Consider the following 21,078-nt stretch of genomic DNA (forward strand, 5'->3'; position numbering starts at 1 on the left):
TATGCTGCGGTCTGAGGCATTTTCCTAAGTCTTATAACTCCTAATACGCAAGTTTCAACAACCAGCAGCAACCCTATTCCTCTTAATAAATGGTGCCCAGCCCCAGCCGGGGCCCCTTATGCTCTTAATAAATGGTGCGCAGCCCCAGCTGGGCCTCTGAGGTTCTTTATAATAAATGGTGGGTGGGAGGGTGGATGCGAGCGTGCGGCACGCATTTGCTTCCGCGACGCATGTGCGCACTCTTCAGGCTGGGGCAGGGCGGTTGACCAATGCCCTGATTTGAATTTGGCTGACTCCTGAAATGCGCATTGAGCGCGCGCAACTAAAAGTGCGCGTGAGGCATCCCAAGAAGAAGACCCAGCCACTCAGCCGCTCCTACGCAGGACTGTCGAAGTCCGTCACTGGCGACCATAATTTAAATTAATGTATTAGCCCCCCGGCCCCTGCCTGGCAAACCTTGCCCTGGCCCTGCCCTGCTGCCTGGCCGTCCTGCTCACGCCTAACTGAAGCTGCAGGCTAGGCCCAGCCCCAGCCCTCAGGTCAGGTGAGTCAGAGTCTGTGCTGCGTCCACTCCGAGGTCGAGCCATCTAGCTGGTCAGCCTCTTCCATCGACAGCCTCTGCTGCTGCTTGCTCTTAATGGGGGGGAGGTGCTACAGGCTGTCTTCTCCAGGGCGGCAGGTCCGTTGACACTACGCCCGCGTAGTCAGTTTCTTCGGGGCCACCGCAGTGGTCAACTACTTCGGGCCACCTTTCTCACTGTCGGTCAGCTTCTTTGGGTAACGAGACGACAGGTGGCTTTCAGCAGCCACCTCTGCAGCAACAGTCATGCACCAGAAGGTGTTTCTCCCTCCATTCTCCCCGGGACGGCTGGCAGCATGCTGGGCTGCTGATGGGTGCTCCAGCATGTAGGGGCAACTTGGGGATCAGATATGTGTCTGGCTTTATGTACAGCCCTCAATTCTTTTTAGATGTGCCCGCTCCTCTCACTGGCATGTGCTTTGTGCACTTCAACTTCTGTAAAGACTTTTTTGTCCACACAGGCACTGCCGAAACGGGGAGGCCTCTCACCTCTTACAGGAGGTTTGGCAGCGTGGGGGCACCTCGAGCATGGCGCTGTGACGCTTCCCCCTGTTGCGTATTTCCACTGACCTCATTCTGCAGGGCCGGTCAGCACTATGGCTGTTGGGGCCGCGCCGTGTGTGAACAGAGTGGCTGTCTTCTTGCCCTGCAACCATTGACATCTGCCTGGCTGTAGGTGCTGTGAGCCTTACACTATAGCCACTCTGCCGCAATGACATACTGAAATGGTGCTGCCAGCTGACATGTGGGAACAGACCTGCTTGTCGCCTTTGTGGAAGTTTAGGCCCTGACTGGTGACACCAATGATGGATGGGTGTGGGGTTCAGTATGGAGCCAGCCCTCAGTGAGTGGCTGGTTACATAGGGCATAAGTCGGAACACTAGAATGTGTCCCGCAGGATACTACAGTACCCGTTGGTGTTTGGCTGTAATCAACGCCCTAACATGGAACAAAAGAACGTACCTCCTACCTGAGTGGCAGCAGACTCTCACGTGGAGACATTGTCCTCCAACTACAACAGTCTTGAAAAAAATGTTTATTTAATAGGCCTGGAAGAGGGAGAACTCGCCAAACAAGGTCTACACACAGCCTAGTAGCAGGAGTGTCCGTGGGTGGCGACCGGCCTAGCCGCTTCTCGGAGCTTTCATACCTCACACGAGGACGGAGGACCGGCCTGGCTCCTCTCGGGGGGTGTCCTTCCTCGAAGGCTGCACGTGAGTGTGCGTGTGTGAAGGTCACGTTTAGGATGATTTCACCAGTGTGTGATGAAGAAATTCCGAAGCTTCATTCATTCGCGCACTCTTCACGCACTTGGCCTTGAACTGACTTCTCAACCGGAGGAGGAGCTACATCGATGCTTAAACGTGGTAATTGCCCGGACATATTTTTGCTTTTACTTTCCTGCTAGCTATCCCTTCATCTGCCCAATACGCTCCGCTCGGGCTGATGATTTGGGAGCCCGTGACTTTAAAAAAAACAGTTCCTCACACGAGGACCGGACTGGGATGACCGGTGGGTATGTACCGCAGTATCTACGATACTCCTGGAACGATGACAGCACGGCGGCATTTATTCACTCCTTCAGTACCGAAGTGAGGAGCTTTCCCGCTGTCAGGCCCTGCCTGGGAAAGACCTTTAAAGTTGTAAGAGAGACATACATTTCAGACCGCTCCTCACAAAGATCAGAAGGGTTGGGGCCTGTGATCGCACAGGGTCGAGGAGGGAAGGGGGTGGCAGGACATCTGTAAGACCCACACTGCCACAGCAGAGGTGCTGTGTCTCCTCCTGTAGTGCCGGTGCTTCCTGGTTGGGGGAAGGGGGGGGAGGCTGTGAGGGCTGATGGCGCTTTGCATTGGACAATAAAGGCTGCTGCCTTTGGTGTTTGCACAACACTTTGTCACTTTGTGGACCAGCTGTTCCGCGCCTGAGTTCGAGCGCTTCGCGTGTGGGTAGGTTTGCAAGCCATGGGCTGCACTGCCAACAGGGTACTTTCCCTCTTGTGCTGCCCCACGGGAACAGACTGCGAGGCCCACTAGGGACTTCCATTAGGGTTTACCCTTCAATGCAGAACCTCTTGGCCTGCCCCTTTACAGACCCTGAGAGGTTGTATCGCTTCTTTTTCACCTTTTTCACTTGTATATTGTTCACTGTGTAGTACTTACTGTTTTAGGTCCTGAAGAATTGCGTTATTAAGCAAGAAACATGTCGACCTGATTTGAGGGTCGAGGTAGTTTCCCTGTGCCCGTTACAGCCTCTATCTCCCCTCCCACCTTTTATTCAAGGGAATCAGTCACGCCAATAAAAATCTTTGTGAATTGATTCACCTTTTTTAATCTCACATTCCCCACTAGACTACACTCTTATTTCTCCCCCTCACATGCACTCAACCGTTGGCTTGAACTGAAGATCTCCGACAAAGAGCGCCCTTGTGGCGCCCGTCAGGCATTGCAGCGCCAGCCTGTCGAGGAGCAAGAGGCCAATGATGAAGCATGACATCTAGCTCGCTGGGTGTGTGAGGCCTCTGAGTTCTAATAAGGGAGCCCTTCGCTCCCTGACTCTACCCACTCTAGGTTGCACACTCCTTCCCCCTTTTTCCCTTTATTTCTCCGTTTCTAGACATTCTTGGGGAACTTTGTACTTTCTGTGCTACATGTTTGACTGGACGTGTACACTGGACTCCACTAAATATTGTCCAGAATTGGTCCCCCTTTTGTATTGACTTTGTGGTGGTAGTCAAATGTTTCGAGGCTGTGTGCTTGATGCTTGACAGGGCCAAGGGCTACTTACTACTGTGGCTTCACGGCCATGATGTGGGTCACGGTATTCTGTCTCCCACAGAATAACGAATGGCTCTTCCCGGTACAAAAGGGGGTGGTGATGGACGGAGCATCTGAACCAATCAAACACTCACACCCAGTCAAAAGATCTAGGTTTGATCCATCACCGTTCTTTAGACCACTCTGCCACCCCAGTTCAGACATGGCTATATGCAAATCAGTCTGACCCTGTGCCTCATGGGAACAGTCCAGCCCGAACTGCCAAGCCATGCCTTCCCTGGACCGGAAACAAGCTTCCGAGGACCGGTTCCTGGCATTCCAGCCGTCTTCAGCCCGGCTTGCTTGATTCCAGTGGCAAAGTGAGCAAGGGACTCACGTCTGAGCATACCCTGCCACACTTATGGTGGCCAAAGCGGTACAAAAGGGGGTGGTGATGGACGGAGCATCTGAACCAATCAAACACTCACACCCAGTCAAAAGATCTGGGTTTGATCCATCACCGTTCTTTAGCCCTCTCTGCCACCCCAGTTCAGACATGGCTATATGCAAATCAGTCTGACCCTGTGCCTCATGGGAACAGTCCAGCCCGAACTGCCAAGCCATGCCTTCCCTGGACCGGAAACAAGCTTCCGAGGACCGGTTCCTGGCATTCCAGCCGTCTTCAGCCCGGCTTGCTTGATTCCAGTGGCAAAGTGAGCAAGGGACTCACGTCTGAGCATACCCTGCCACACTTATGGTGGCCAAAGCGGTACAAAAGGGGGTGGTGATGGACGGAGCATCTGAACCAATCAAACACTCACACCCAGTCAAAAGATCTGGGTTTGATCCATCACCGTTCTTTAGCCCTCTCTGCCACCCCAGTTCAGACTTGGCTATATGCAAATCAGTCTGACCCTGTGCCTCATGGGAACAGTCCAGCCCGAACTGCCAAGCCATGCCTTCCCTGGACCGGAAACAAGCTTCAGAGGACCGGTTTCTGGCATTCCAGCCGTCTTCAGCCCGGCTTGCTTGAATCCAGTGGCAAAGTGAGCAAGGGACTCACGTCTGAGCATACCCTGCCACACTTATGGCGGCCAAAGCGGTACAAAAGGGGGTGGTGATGGACGGTGCATCTGAACCAATCAAACACTCACACCCAGTCAAAAGATCTGGGTTTGATCCATCACCGTTCTTTAGCCCACTCTGCCATCCCAGTTCAGACATGGCTATATCCAAATCAGTCTGACCCTGTGCCTCATGGGAACAGTCCAGCCCGAACTGCCAAGCCATGCCTTCCCTGGACCGGAAACAAGCTTCCGAGGACCGGTTTCTGGCATTCCAGCCGTCTTCAGCCCGGCTTGCTTGAATCCAGTGGCAAAGTGAGCAAGGGACTCACGTCTGAGCATACCCTGCCACACTTATGGCGGCCAAAGCGGTACAAAAAGGGGTGGTGATGGACGGAGCATCTGAACCAATCAAACACTCACACCCAGTCAAAAGATCTGGGTTTGATCCATCACCGTTCTTTAGCCCACGCTGCCACCCCAGTTCAGACATGGCTATATGCAAATCAGTCTGACCCTGTGCCTCATGGGAACAGTCCAGCCCGAACTGCCAAGCCATGCCTTCCCTGGACCGGAAACAAGCTTCCGAGGACCGGTTTCTGGCATTCCAGCCATCTTCAGCCCGGCTTGCTTGAATCCAGTGGCAAAGTGAGCAAGGGACTCACGTCTGAGCATACCCTGCCACACTTATGACGGCCAAAACGGTACAAAAGGGGGTGGTGATGGACGGAGCATCTGAACCAATCAAACACTCACACCCAGTCAAAAGATCTAGGTTTGATCCATCACCATTCTTTAGCCCACTCTGCCACCCCAGTTCAGACATGGCTATATGCAAATCAGTCTGACCCTGTGCCTCATGGGAACAGTCCAGCCCGAACTGCCAAGCCATGCCTTCCCTGGACCGGAAACAAGCTTCCGAGGACCGGTTTCTGGCATTCCAGCCATCTTCAGCCCGGCTTGCTTGAATCCAGTGGCAAAGTGAGCAAGGGACTCACGTCTGAGCATACCCTGTCACACTTATGGCGGCCAAAGCAGTACAAAAGGGGGTGGTGATGGACGGAGCATCTGAACCAATGAAACACTCACACCCAGTCAAAATATCTGAGTTTGATCTATCACCGTTCTTTAGCCCACTCTGCCACCCCAGTTCAGACATGGCTATATGCAAATCAGTCTGACCCTGTGCCTCATGGGAACAGTCCAGCCCGAACTGCCAAGCCATGCCTTCCCTGGACCGGAAACAAGCTTCCGAGGAGCGGTTTCTGGCATTCCAGCCGTCTTCAGCCCGGCTTGCTTGAATCCATTGGCAAAGTGAGCAGGGACTCACGTCTGAGCATACCCTGCCACACTTATGGCGGCCAAAGCGGTACAAATGGCTCTTCACCTGGCAGTCTCAGCAGAAAGGCCAAGTAATGAATGTGAAACCCCCCCTCCCCCCCACATCCCCCCAGCCAGTGACTCACCCTTGGGGACAGGCGCGCAACACCCATTGGACTCACCGGGCTTCAGCCCCCCCCGTTGTGTGTGGCAGCCCGGGATGAGACAGATCCCGGGCACACACACAGCCACACCCGAACGTTTCACAGGTCTTTAAAAGACCATTTGAATGTTAATTAGGCCTTGCTGTTGTTTCACCCCTTGTTGGAGACCCTGCAGCTTCACTCTGCCTACTGATTAAAGGTTCGCCCCCCCCCCCCCCCGAAATGGTTCAGCCCCCCGAAATTTTTTCTTAGCCCCCCCGAAATTTGGCTCTAGTTGCGCCTCTGCTTGGGGACACCATGACAGCCTCTCACTGGGCCCCCACTGTCTCTTCCTTCACACAGAGTGTCAGCCAGGGACTTCACTTCAACTTCAAAGTGGTCGGTGGTGGGCAGGGGGGACCCCTCAAGTTTCGTTACGCCACTGGTCCCACATGACATGGGACAAACCACTTTACTATATATTTCGGGGCATACCACCACTTCACCCCGCAACAATGTAATGCACCAAGTCTGCCGGTGTGACGTCATCACAAACCCGTGATATTACACTAGTCTCCTGTCTCCCACCTTGTGCCTCGGAAAGAAAATGCCGTAGAAAGATGCGCACTGTAATGAATATATAGTTCCAAGATAAAATATATCAACAGAAAGTAAACAGGGCTCATTTGTGTCCGTTTTGTGAAGAGGTCACGAGTCGCATGGGCAGTGCAGGGATAGCAAGGGGCAAGATAGGTGTCACAGCTGTGACCCATGGCGTCCCGTAAATGACGTACATGGGTGCCTGTCCCCCAATTTGTATGACGCTACATTAAGATCAACCTTCGAAAAAATAGCATCTACTACATGGTCAAGGTAAATATATAATTAGTATTTATAGCTCGACATTCCTTGTATTGATTGCGGTAAAGTCGATTATTTTATGTCATGCAAGAGAACCCATGCATTATAGTTTTGGTATTCCGTCACCCAAGTCGCACACTTCTGTATTGGTGCCACCAAGGTTTTACATACCGCATAATATCTTGGTACGAGTTCTAGTTACATGCAATATTATTGGGACAGGTAAACGACTAACATGAATGCATCATGATGTGGAAACACACAGAGATACATTGAATGTATGACGTTACAACGAATTCCGTTGCAACGCATGCCTTTACCACGCATGCGTTACAACGGAATTCGTTTACCACGCATAACCTTTGCCTCAACTACTTGCGTGGTGACGTCATACGTCGTTAAGAGGAAATGGATTTTTTTTCCGATCTCTCTTAAACGACGCTGATTATGCGCAGATCCCGACGTGACTTCTGGTGAGTTTTTTTATTTGGGGGGAAACCCCCCCCAAGCCCCCCCGTTTCACTTTTTACCTTTACCACATATGCCTTTACTACAAACCTCGTAGTAAAGGTATGCGTGGTAAAGGCTTTAGTGGTAACCACGCATGCGTTGTACTGCATGCGTGGTTAAAGATTTCGTGGAAACGGCTTCGTTGTAAAGGCCGTTTCCCAGATACATTAACATCGCCAAATATAACACAAGGCTGACGTTTCAACAGCATGAACTTGCAGGCACTGAGTAGTTGTGTAGATACCAAATCCGGCCTACAATAACGAGAAGAAAGAGAAGAGCACGTGCATCGACATAAGTCCCCCTGGGAGCTGTACAGGGAGGCCAGGGCGGCATGCTCAGCAGCACCCGGGCACAGTGCGGGAAGATGCTAGGACCACATGTTGAAAGCTCATGACTTTCACAGAAGTGCGACCGGTACTGAATGCTAAAGTAGCAATTGTGAGAGCGTGTTGAAGGGTTTTCAAAGAAGAAGCCCACAATTTGTATACCTCAACTTTTTTATTTTACGACCACGGCGGGTTAAACGGGATGTCTGGAAAAGCATTTGGTAACCGCAGACTAGTCGTAAAGAGGGCAATTCGAGATTAAAAGTCATCACTGCTTTTTATCCTTTGGCAGATTCTCTCTTGCTGTCAAAGTGCAACCTTATGCATATTATATGTCAGCTAACTTTTCAGAAATAACACCTCAGTACCACCGAGCAAGGCAGTTAGGGGAGGGGCTATGTACTGTATGCAGAAGGTTGAATCTGGTAAACTTTTTCACACTGGCATACCTTTGCATGCTTGCATATTTTGTAGAATCCTATTATAAGGTTACTGTCACCTGATTTGTGAGCTAAGATGTTGTGAGGGGATGCAAGAGGTGTGACCGGTTCCTCCCCTTGATTTTTATTGGGGCAGGCCATACTAACCTATCCACCACTCAAATTACTTTCATATTACACTATACTAATTCAACACTAATCCTTTATGGGTTCCTGAGTACCGTGCTACTCGCCGAAAAAGCGCTTCAACGCCTCTTCAGAGGTAGTAAGTACTATATACATGCAATTACAATACAATACAATATGTGAAAGGGGAATACATGACAGAAAAATATGTTGAATAAAACACATACATTTATGTAGACACAGTGGGGGCTTGCAAGGGAGGGAGGGAGGGTTTCAGAAACAGATCATTTCATGTCCTAGACTGAGAGAACCACGTGGTAATAGGCACTGACCTTGGATTACTGGAAGTGTAAGGCAGAGAATGAATGTTAGTAAGGACCCGCCTAGCAGAAAGTTAATGGATTGCACTCGGCTAAAAAGTGTGATTACATCCTAGCAGCACACAAACGAGTTAATATCTGCAGTGCTTAATTTGTAAAAAATAATAAGTGTCAGGGCCATCGTCAGGCGAAAACTGCACCTTTTGACTCCTATTGCCGCGGCCAGCACTGCCAATAACAGTACCAACTCAACTACTAGCCATCACACGCCTACAAGTGTGGCACGTCAGACTATTCCAGGCCCCCAATGCTGTAACAAAGGCTTGGGCGGCAGGTACTAATCATTTTTACTGTATAAACAACTGTAGATGGACTCATCTCTAAATTAGATATACAGCGCCACCATGTGTCAGACTGTCATAAGTCCTGGTGTTGACAATTTAGTGCTGGTGCCGAGCACCGGAAACCACTGGCTCAAATTAAGCATTGAATATCAGTATCTTGAAATATGTCTCAAGTATGCTACAAATAGAGAAGTCTAGAGAAGTATGTCCATTCTATTATAGAGGGCCAGAGGCATTATCACACAACAGGGAATCCATCCTAAGGACTGGAATTACAAGCTATATGCGCCACATCCACTGACCGGCGTCATGCTGGCAAAGGACTATGGGTTCAATATGTACATTAAAATATTTTATATCAAATAGTTTGCGGAAGACAATGGTGGCACAGAATGTACAGGGATAACATGAAATGATTTACCTTTGCAAAGACATCGCTTATCGTATAATATTTTCTGATGAGTGCATAGGTTTATGTGGAATGTTAACATAGACCCGACTCTTGAAAAAATCCAGGAATTTATTCTTGTAAACTTACTCAAATGTTTGGAGCAAATATTAAACTATTTTTGGAATTAACAGATGATTGTGTGGGGTTGGCCAAAGGGCCTGGCTTGCACCCAACCACCCACAGGTGGCCAAGAGCCTATTGTTGTCCACCCTCATGGTCGTGTAGGTTTCCAAGGCCCTGTCCCTTTTTTTTCACGGTGCTGCAATACCACCTTACTACTACGTATTTACATGGGGTGCATCTTTGGGACCTCACACAGGGACCAGGGGGTCAGGGTGCCCCTGCCCCCTTATTCTATATTTTTTATTTGTTTTACAAACACAAGTATAGAGCCCCTAGTCATAAAGTGGGGGCTGCAACTTTCTCTTCGTATTGTGGCCAGCCAATCAGATTCTGTGTTGTGAGTCTGCCGTACCATGGTACTCCACAGAAGTACTGTGCTGCTATGTATACATACAATTCAATTCAAAGACTTTATTTCGGTTAGTTAGATAACCATAAAAGCACATACATTTTAAAATACATTTATCAACAGTCCGTGAATAAGTTAAAACAATTAATTTGATAAAATTTAATCTTACATTCATCTGGGTGGGAAGAAAACATATTAAAAGCTTAAAACACAGAATTTATACAATAATAGTTAAGAGGTTAAAATATCGCTAATGACCCATTTATTCAAAGGATTTAGAGACAACAAGGGACCCAATTAGATCAGAAGGGATCTTTGGGGTAACGTTATTCAGACAACAGTGGTCCCATCTCAAAGAAATACATACAGAATAAATATAGACACAATCGTAACTATATTGCATTATGGACTTGTCCAGCCGGACAGTGGTCCAATATTTTTACTTCTGAGGAATAGAAAAAGTTATTACACAACAGTACACAATGTGGGGCACAAGCCTGTACCGAACTTGCAACTGTGCGACTAACACACACTAGTGACAAAGAAACACAAAAGGGCTTGTAGGCACAAGCATGCGGTTCGAAGTACTAGAATTTACACAATGTCATAGTACATCACAACATGGTATTACACCTTTACATCAATTTATAATAATACAATTTTGTTTAAGGTGTCATTTAAGTCGACGGCGTTTCGATCTGTTAACTAGGTACACAGATTGTCATCAGGACACAATTCTTATGCCTAATATTTGGAAGCCTCTGATGCCTACAGGGGAGGAAAGGTGGGAGGAATAGAAAAGACTAGTGAGGATTAACATTTAAAATTCAATTCTATACAATAATACACAGCCAGATTGTTGATTGCATAAGCTAGTTACATACACATGAAGTGCATACCAGGGACATGTTAATTCGTGAGTGATGGTTATTTACAGTGAAGGAATTCATAAAATAAAAACTGTATGACTTGCCATGCAAGATCTATGCATTGATAGAGGAAGTGCATCTTCCCAATAGAGCCATTTCTCATATACAAATACATTCGCCAATAGAGTCACCTTAAGTGAAAAGTACAGTCAGTAATTACTCTTTCCATAATCATGCGACTAGTTCAAAATAACTTGGTAGTAATAATAAGTCATTCTGAACTTGCTGTAATAAGCCGATGCAAAAACAAGGGTTAACCGTTGTGAACCACAAGTTAATAGCTAACAGATTGCAGTAATAGGGATCCGAGCGAATTAAAGGTGACCCTCACAATACTGGTTCGGAAGTGATGAGCAATTTTAAGGGGGGGGAAGGTGTCAGACCGTCATTGCGATGGTGAATGTTAGTAGCGACCCGAATATAACTAAGTTGAGCTTACCGAGAACCGAGTAGGTACGGCTCAGAGTCAGTCAGGAGTGCATAATGGCACTAGGCGGACCGCCCGTCAGCGTGATAGCCTGGGAAATTAAGGGAGGGAATTATAAGGGAAGCCTGAATATTGGAAAAACGCAGTGCCAGGAGACAGTAGCTTACCAGATAGAGGGCGATTACAGCGTCTCAATCGTGGCGTCTGTATGGAAGTTCAAGCGTTAGTTACGCCGCAGACGATTAAGGATAGGTGAGGTGTGTCACATGATGTTACTCGAAAGTATAGAAGGACTCGCAACGTCGGGGAGCCCGACATGTCGGCCATCTTGGAGTGGTGAATTGATTTAGATTGAAGGTAGTAAGTGTATTCAACTAATTAGATATTGGCACAGTGCTAATTATTAGGACATATATAGCATTTCTTAATAGTGCCCTCATAGTTATATTTGATCAGAAGTCCTACGATCAATTAACTGAGACATAGAGTTAGCAAACCGACTAAGACACAATTATAAACACAATGCTATCGATCTAGTGACATATGGCATCAAGTTCCAAATATGTTCCGCATAAAAGGTAGAACCTGAACCCATATGACGTTCAGCAAGTCTGTAATCATAACCATTCTCCATTTGCAACCAACCAATTTGGTGATAAATCAGGCAACGATGATTCATAATACAGTGTTCCAATCTTCAAGCAGGTTTAACCCCGTATTGAGGCTGTCAGTCCTCAAAATCCATTTCAATTCTTCTTTACAAAGAATCCTTGATATGTCGCCACCCCTGGGAGGTAACTTGATGGCGGTAATTACAGTCCATCTAATGTAATTTTCCGTGTGACCTTTCTGGATGAAATGTTCAACCAAAGGTGCGTTGGCCGTCCTGCACCTTACTCTGCTTCGATGATGTGAGATACGTAGTCGAATTTTTTTAGCTGTTTGACCTATGTACAGCAAGTTACATAGACAAAAAATCGCATACACCACATTGCAGGTGTTACAGTTAGTGAAATCAGTCAAAATATGTCTCAGATCTTTATATACAAACTCTTTACATTCAATAGTAAATTCACATGCAACGCAGTTGCCACATTTCGCGTGTCCTGTCAATGGTGGAAGGGCCCAGATGTCATTTAGGGTGCGATTAGAATTGTTGATAATAGACAAGGCAGCACGTACAGCTGATCCTTGATATTTTTACTTTTTTTGAAAGCAAATAATGGTGCCTCTAATTCTAGATTCCCTGCATTTACTACATGCCAATTTTTCTTGATGAGCTTACGAATTGAGTTAGTTACAGGCGAAAAAGTGGTAACACACACTAGACGCTCAGTTGCTGGTTTTGGTTTTGGTTCTAGCAGTACCTCTCGTGGACAGTACCTTGCCCTTTTAAGAGCATTTCGTACCAGTCGCCTAGGATAACCTCTGGTTATTAGTTTAGCACTCAGAGTTTTGGCCTCATTAAAGTAATCTGTTTTTAAGGAACAATTCCTCCTAATTCTTAAAAATTGTGAATATGGAAGACTGTCCCTAAGGGCACGTGGATGGTTACTACTATAACTAAGTAGGGTATTGCGTTCTGTTGGTTTTCGAAAGAGGCTGGTGATAAGCCTACCCTCAGAGTGTTTAATCATGAGGTCTAGGAACGGAATGCATGATTTATTGTGAGTTATAGTGAAGGTCGGTCCGTTACAATTATTTTTCAGCCAGTGAAGGAAAGGTGTAAGGGATTCCTCAGTATCCTGCCAGATAAGAAAAATATCATCAATATAGCGTTTCCAGTGCTTTATCCCTGAGCGAAAAGGGTTGCTATCACCTAAGATGATGTTACGCTCCAAGGAGTCCATATATAGGATAGCCAAATTCGGGTCAAAAATTTGCGCCCATGGATGTACCACGCACTTGTTGATAATATTTCTCTTCAAATGTAAAAACATTTCGGGTCAAACAGATCTCTAGCAATTGTAAGATAAACAAGGTTGGGACTGGATGTGGTCGTGGTCTAAGATCAAGTATGTGCTCCATCACCATCAGTGAGTCTCTCTGGGGAATGTTTGTATACAATGATTCGACATCAAAAGTACACAATGTATCTGATGTAGGATCAAAAGAAATGTCTTCAAGAAGATTAATCATAGACATAGTGTCCTTGATATAACATTCGGTAATAGGTACAAAGTCTTTCAAGAAATAGTTGACATAATTACCCAAAGGTTCAAGAGCTGATCCGCACCCGGAGACGATGGGACGTCCCGGAGGGTCTTCCAGTCGCTTATGAATCTTCGGGAGTGCATAGATCACCGGAGTTCTAGGAGTCTTCACATTTAAAAATTCTAATTCATGTTTAGAGAGGAACCCTTAGTTGGATTAGTACGCAGGTGATAATTAAACCAGCAGATAAAGGGGGAGGGATTGTACTACAGGAAATTAATGCATACAAAACAGAGCTATTGCGGCAACTATCAAATACAGATCACTACTGTATACTCCGTACTAATCCAACTAAGGAGCTCCAAACACTAATAAGAGAAGTCACCACTGAAGGCCTCGACCAAGGGTTCCTCTCTAAACATGAATTTGAATTTTTAAATGTGAAGACTCCCAGAACTCCGGTGATCTATGCACTCCCGAAGATCCATAAGCGACTGGAAGACCCTCCGGGACGTCCCATCGTCTCCGGGTGCGGATCAGTTCTTGAACCTTTGGGTAATTATGTCAACTATTTCTTGAAAGACTTTGCACCTATTACCGAATGTTATATCAAGGACACTATGTCTATGATTAATCTTCTTGAAGACATTTCTTTTGATCCTACATCAGATACATTATGTACTCTTGATGTCGAATCATTGTATACAAACATTCCCCAGAGAGACTCACTGATGGTGATGGAGCACATACTTGATCTTAGACCACGACCACATCCAGTCCCAACCTTGTTTATCTTACAATTGCTAGAGATCTGTTTGACCCGAATTTTTTTTACATTTTAAGAGAAATATTATCAACAAGTGCGTGGTACATCCATGGGCGCAATTTTTGCCCCGAATTTGGCTATCCTATATATGGACTCCTTGGAGCGTAACATCATCTTAGATGATAGCAACCCTTTTCGCTCAGGGATAAAGCACTGGAAACGCTATATTGATGATATTTTTCTTATCTGGCAGGATACTGAGGAATCCCTTACACCTTTCCTCCACTGGCTGAACAATAATTGTAACGGACTGACCTTCACTATAACTCACAATAAATCATGCATTCCGTTCCTAGACCTCATGATTAAACACTCTGAGGGTAGGCTTATCACCAGCCTCTTTCGAAAACCAACAGAGCGCAATACCCTACTTAGTTATAGTAGTAACCATCCACGTGCCCTTAGGGACAGTCTTCCATATTCACAATTTTTAGGAATTAGGAGGAATTGTTCCTTAAAAACAGATTATTTTAATGAGGCCAAAACTCTGAGTACTAAACTAATAACCCGAGGTTATCCTAGGCGACTGGTACGAAATGCTCTTAAAAGGGCATGGTACTGTCCACGAGAGGTACTGCTAGAACCAAAACCAAAACCAGCAACTGAGCGTCTAGTGTGTGTTACCACTTTTTCGCCTGTATCTAACTCAATTCATAAGCTCATCAAGAAAAATTGGCATGTAGTAAATGCAGGGAATCTAGAATTAGAGGCACCATTATTTGCTTTAAAAAAAAGTAAAAATATCAAGGATCAGCTGGTACGTGCTGCCTTGCCTATTATCAACAATTCTAATCGCACCCTAAATGACATCTGGGTCCTTCCACCATTGACAGGACACGTGAAATGTGGCAACTGCGTTGCATGTGAATTTACTATTGAATGTAAAGAGTTTGTATATAAAGATCTGAGACATATTTTGACTGATTTCACTAACTGTAACACCTGCAATGTGGTGTATGCGATTTTTTGTCCATGTAACTTGCTGTACATAGGTCAAACATCTAAAAAAAATTTACTACGTATCTCACAGCATCGAAGCAGAGTAAGGTGCAGGACGGCCAACGCACCTTTGGTTGAACATTTCATCCAGAAAGGTCACACGGAAAATGACATTAGATGGACTGTAATTACCGCCATCAAGTTACCTCCCAGGGATGGCGACATATCAAGGATTCTTTGTAAAGAAGAATTGAAATGGATTTTGAGGACTGACAGCCTCAATACGGGGTTAAACCTGCTTGAAGATTGGAACACTGTATTATGAATCATCGTTGCCTGATTTATCACCAAATTGGTAGGTTGCAAATGGAGAATGGTTATGATTACAGACTTGCTGAACATCATATGGGTTCAGGTTCTACCTTTTATGCGGAACATATTGGGAACTTGATGCCATATGTCACTAGATCGATAGCATTGTGTTTATAATTGTGTCTTAGTCGGTTTGCTAACTCTATGTCTCAGTTAATTGATCGTAGGACTTCTGATCAAATATAACTATGAGGGCACTATTAAGAAATGCTATATATGTCCTAATAATTAGCACTGTGCCAATATCTAATTAGTTGAATACACTTACGACCTTCAATCTAAATCAATTCACCACTCCAAGATGGCCGACATGTCGGGCTCCCCGACGTTGCGAGTCCTTCTACACTTTCGAGTAACATCATGTGACACACCTCACCTATCCTTAATCGTCTGCGGCGTAACTAACGCTTGAACTTCCATACAGACGCCACGATTGAAACGCTGTAATCGCCCTGTATCTGGTAAGCTACTGTCTCCTGGCACTGCGTTTTTCCAATATTCAGGCTTCCCTTATAATTCCCTCCCTTAATTTCCCAGGCTATCTCGCTGACGGGCAGTCGGCCTAGTGCCATTATGCACTCCTGACTGACTCCGAGCCGTACCTACTCGGTTCTCGGTAAGCTCAACTTAGTTATATTCGGGTCGCTACTAACATTCACCATCGCAATGACGGTCTGACACCTTCCCCCCCCTTAAAATTGCTCATCACTTCCGAACCACTATTGTGAGGGTCACCTTTAATTCGCTCGGATCCCTATTACTGCAATCAGTTAGCTATTAACTTGTGGTTCACTACGGTTAACCCTTGTTTTTGCATCGGCTTATTACAGCAAGTTCAGAATGACTTATTATTACTACCAAGTTATTTTGAACTAGTCGCATGATTATGGAAAGAGTAATTACTGACTGTACTTTTCACTTAAGGTGACTCTACTGGCGAATGTATTTGTATATGAGAAATGGCTCTATTAGGAAGATGCGCTTCCTCTATCAATGCATAGATCTTGCATGGCAAGTCATACAGTTTTTATTTGATGATTTCCTTCACTGTAAATAACCATCACTCACGAATTAACATGTCCCTGGTATGCACTTCATGTGTATGTAACTAGCTTATGCAATCAACAATCTGGCTATGTATTATTGCAATGAATTGAATTTTAAATGTTAATCCTCACTAGTCTTTTCTATTCCTCCCACCTTTCCTCCCCTGTAGGCATCAGAGGCTTCCAAATATTAGGCATAAGAATTGTGTCCTGATGATGATCTGTGTACCTAGTTAACAGATCGAAACGCCGTCGACTTAAATGACACCTTATACAAAATTGTATTATTATAAATTGATGTAAAGGTGTAATACCATGTTGTGATGTACTATGACATTGTGTAAATTCTAGTACTTCGAACCTCATGCTTGTGCCTACAAGCCCTTTTGTGTTTCTTTGTCACTAGTGTGTGTTAGTCGCACAGTTGCAAGTTCGGTACAGGCTTGTGCCCCACATTATGTACTGTTGTGTAATAACTTTTTCTATTCCTCAGAAGTAAAACTATTGGACCACTGTCCGGCTGGACAAGTCCATAATACAATATAGTTACGATTGTGTCTATATTTATTCTGTATGTATTTCTTTGAGATGGGACCACTGTTGTCTGAATACCATTTATTCACAGGGGCTCAATACTATGTATAAAAATGTGTGCCATCTTTATCTGAGCAAATTCCTTCGCATTAGCCACATAGAAAATGAAAATGTTGCTACAGCAGTGACTACCAATGCATTGGTGTCTGATTTCAAGATCCTAAAAAACACCAAGTAGTTCTTAATTCCTAAATTTTTACACAGCTGTATTATCCACTTTCTCCTAATATTGCAATAGTCTGGGCAAAAGAGGGTAACGTGCAGCGGAGTTTCAGCCTCCGATTTACAGCCTGGACACGGACGTGCAGGACCCCCCCCTTCACCTGTCAGTAATTGAATATAACGGCAACGTACCATATCTAAATTGGAGATAGAGCTTTTTCGCTAAGGTTGGTTGGATAGCGTCTAGTTCCTGTTCAAAGCAATAATCTATCTTGTAATCCAGGAAACCATCAGTCAGGCTTGATGACCTGGCTGAATGATACATTTCCTGTAGATTATGGGATTTTATGGTGTCTGCCAGGGTTTTCTTTGAGATAACTGGGCAGGAGACCCCAGGATCGAGCCAGAGATTCTCAAGCCCAATTCTGCTTGCTGACTGCCTTATAAAGGATAACCATGGGATCCTACCTGCACCCAGAGAGGCCATCACCACCTTTAGTTCCTCCCTGTAACTCTCCAACTCGGGAGTGCTCCATAGTCTCCTCCAATAGAGGAGCGGGCATGAGGCGATGGCATCTGCTATCGGTCTAATATTCAAATCCAGCCTAAGTGGTACAAATGGAGTGCTTTTTGGCAAGGTCAGAATTTGCCTAATAAAGTTATTTTCTGTAATAGTTAACTCATGTGACGGTAGGTGCCCCCAGAGCTCTGCCCCATACAGGGATGAAGCTCTTGCTTGGACTTTAAAAATTTCAAGCGGCGCACTCACTATTTTTTGCACACAGTTTTTTTGAACTTTTAAAATCCCCCCGACAGCCTGGGTCAGTTTTAAATTGGCCTTGGCCATTTGTGTACCCCACCCCATTTTGTCATTCAAGGATAGGCCTAAGTGGTCAAAGTTAGATACCCTTTCTAGGGATCGGCCATCCATTTTTGGATGAGGGCAATTAGTTGTGCTGGCATTGAAAACCATGTACTTGGTTTTGTCGATGTTAACCACCAGGTTTATTTTCTTGCAAAAAATAGTAAACTGGTCCAACACCCGCTGCATACCCATTGGTGATTTTGAAAGCAGCAGGGTGTCGTCCGCAAACATTAGTGCGGGAAATCTTCCGGAAGCAAGTTTAGGCGAGTCAATATTTTTTATTGTGAGGAGGTCTTCTATAAGGCCATTAAGAAAGAGGGAAAACAGGGTAGGGGCAAAAACACAGCCCTGTCTAACCCCCTTCTCAATTGGGAATGCCCTAGTTAGTTGACCAGACTTTCCGAAGCGAACTTTAGCAAAGGTTCCTTCGTGTAGAATATTAAATTGATAGCATAGATACGGTGGAATCCCCATATTTAATAATATATTCCAAAGTTGATTCCTGTCCACCATATCAAATGCAGACTTTAAGTCCACGAATGTTAGGTACAGGCTACCCCCATCCAATACAACATGCTTTCAGTAGAGGACCTGGAGCCGAAACAGTTGGTCAATAGTTGACGTTTTGGCTCTAAATCCCGCCTGTAGTGGTGAAAGGATATTATTATCTGTAATCCAGGCCTGCAGACGTTGCAAGAGAAGCCTGGCGTATATTTTTTGGCTCACATCGATAAGGCTGATGGGCCTATAATTTGACGGTTCAAGCGGAGAACCCTTTTTATATATGAGAATTATCTCCGCCCCCAACCAGGTACTCGGAAATGGTATTCCCTTCAAGATTGAATTAAATAACATAGTGAGATAGGGGACCCAGATCCTCGGTTCATCTCTAAAAAGGTCACCAGGGATCCTATCTAGCCCCGGAGCTTTATTAGATGGCAGAGATACCACAGCTAATTCCACCTCTGCCATAGAAAAAGGCGGTGGACTCCAACTGGAATCCAGGGCCAAAAGGATACCAGGGACCCCACTTCTCAATAAAGGGGGAATAGAATAAATATCTTTAAAATATGAGCACCAAGATTCTTCCGAGATGTTTGGGTCAATCGTAGACTTGCCCTCTGTTTTCCCGGTATGTACGAGATTCCAGAAGGTTCTTAAGTCTTTTACAGCCAACGCTTGTCTGATCACGTACCATCTCTCAACTTCCCACTCTAACTTAGCATGAAAAATGATTTCCTTATATGCCCTCCTGGCTTCGATTATAGGGTCTTTACTACCATGTTTGAGTGCCTCTACTAGAGCACACTTTGCCTTCCTACATCCCTTGTTATACCAAGGGTTACTATCCCCTTGCTGCAGCGGTTTTAGGGGGGAAGGTTTATAAAACCAATCAGCCAGTGTTACCATTAGTTCCTTATGGGTTTCATAGAGATCGATTCCTATGCCATTTCCGGGGGTAGTGACATTCATTGGGTTTACCCTTTCTAACAGGGGGATTACACTTGTGTACATTTTGGCCATATTTTCAGGGGACCTTTTTAGGGTTGCCCAGCAAATTCTCCTCCCACCTTGAAATATCCTAATGTCCCTTGCAGGAAGATCTACCCCATCTTGATCCTCGATGGGCAAAAGCAGATCCATCTCCACAACTAAAGGGTTGTGGTCACTTTCCGTACGATTAATTACATAAAAATTACATATTCTGTGCCAGAGTCCCAAGCTGGTCATAAAATAGTCAATTACGGAAGAGTGTCCCATACCAGTATATGTAAACTTCCCTGGACTATCCCCCGGGAAGCGCCCATTACATGCTCTGATAGAAAATAAATAGGTGAGGGATGTTAGCTGAAGTACCAAAGCTGACCAAAATTTATCATGATAAATATTTGGGAGTGGGATATGCCAGGTATCATATTCTTCTGATGTAACCTGGGTGGCGCCCATTAGTGGTTCATAGTGGCAGTTGAAGTCTCCACCAATCAACACTTCGGCATCACCGGGTAAACAATGCAGTAAGGTACTCAAGGAGTCTAGGGTCTGGGAGGTACCTCCCGAGCAAACTGGCCTAGAATAAATATTAATGAGGGCCAATTTCGGTAAGTTCGAGCGGGACAAGAGGATGCATATCAAATCGGGACTATTAGTATCAATCCTTTTAATAGAAAACCCAAGATGTACACCCACCCATATACACAACCCCCTGATGGCTTCCTCTTTGGCCCTTTATGGCAGGCTCCATATATGAAACATACCCCAATCTATGCATGGATGTAAGGGCCCATGTCTCCTGGAATAGACAAATCCCATGGAGGTCTACAAACGTGCACCAATCAGGGATTTCTAAACTGGCCGCCAATCCCGCTATGTTCCATGATAGAGCTTTTAAGTTCCCGTTTCGAGAGGCCGCCCCATGATCCAGATCGTCACCAGGGGTGTGTGGTCCTCCTACTAAGGGTTCTACCTCTTGCAGAGCTAATTCATGCTGAGGAACCAAACTTTGTGAAGCGGAAGAGACCATTGGAGGTTTGGCAAATGAGGGTATAGATTGAATAGCCAATGACTTCCGCCTGTCCTGGGTAGGTATTCTCTCCAAGTGGACTTTATCAATGTAATTAAGGGCAGAATCTGCATGCCCTGGCCCCCCAGCCGGTGTTTTTGTCCCACGTTCTGGTCTTAATATTAGTACGTGGGAGGAAGAAAGAGATGGAGAAAGAGTGGGCATTTGTGGTCAGTCCACCTGTTCTAATGAGCTAAACCTATTGTGTACCGGGAACCCCATAACATCGTCTCTTCCCCACCTGCCCCACATGCCCACCTCCTGGCAGAGATCTCCTTCCCCCTGTAAATACCAATTTCCACAATTTCCGTTATTGTGAGGGTAACATGGTTTGGGCTGGGGGTAGAAATAACTCAGCTTTACCGCCTTTATAGGCGTTGGTTGACCAACAGAGCTATTGCTACACACATGGTCTGTCACCCTGCTATCCTGGAAATTAATGACCACACAGTCCCCTTCAATATCTTTCCTGCTAGGACCCGCCCACC

The 21,078-nt window shown here is 45.6% G+C and overlaps 1 long non-coding RNA gene across 1 annotated transcript in view; it reads left to right on the forward strand.

Annotated features, from left to right (window-relative positions):
• The first annotated feature begins 352 nt into the window (after positions 1-352).
• LOC144773780 (uncharacterized) overlaps positions 353-21,078 on the forward strand; it is a 174,996-nt gene continuing 154,270 nt past the window's right edge. The window contains exon 1 of the long non-coding RNA XR_013600062.1: positions 353-544. This is a non-coding gene — a long non-coding RNA (uncharacterized LOC144773780). The remainder of the gene's footprint in view (positions 545-21,078) is intronic.

Source organism: Lissotriton helveticus, chromosome 1_1, assembly GCF_964261635.1.
Source record: "Lissotriton helveticus chromosome 1_1, aLisHel1.1, whole genome shotgun sequence".
Lineage (NCBI taxonomy): Eukaryota > Metazoa > Chordata > Amphibia > Caudata > Salamandridae > Lissotriton > Lissotriton helveticus.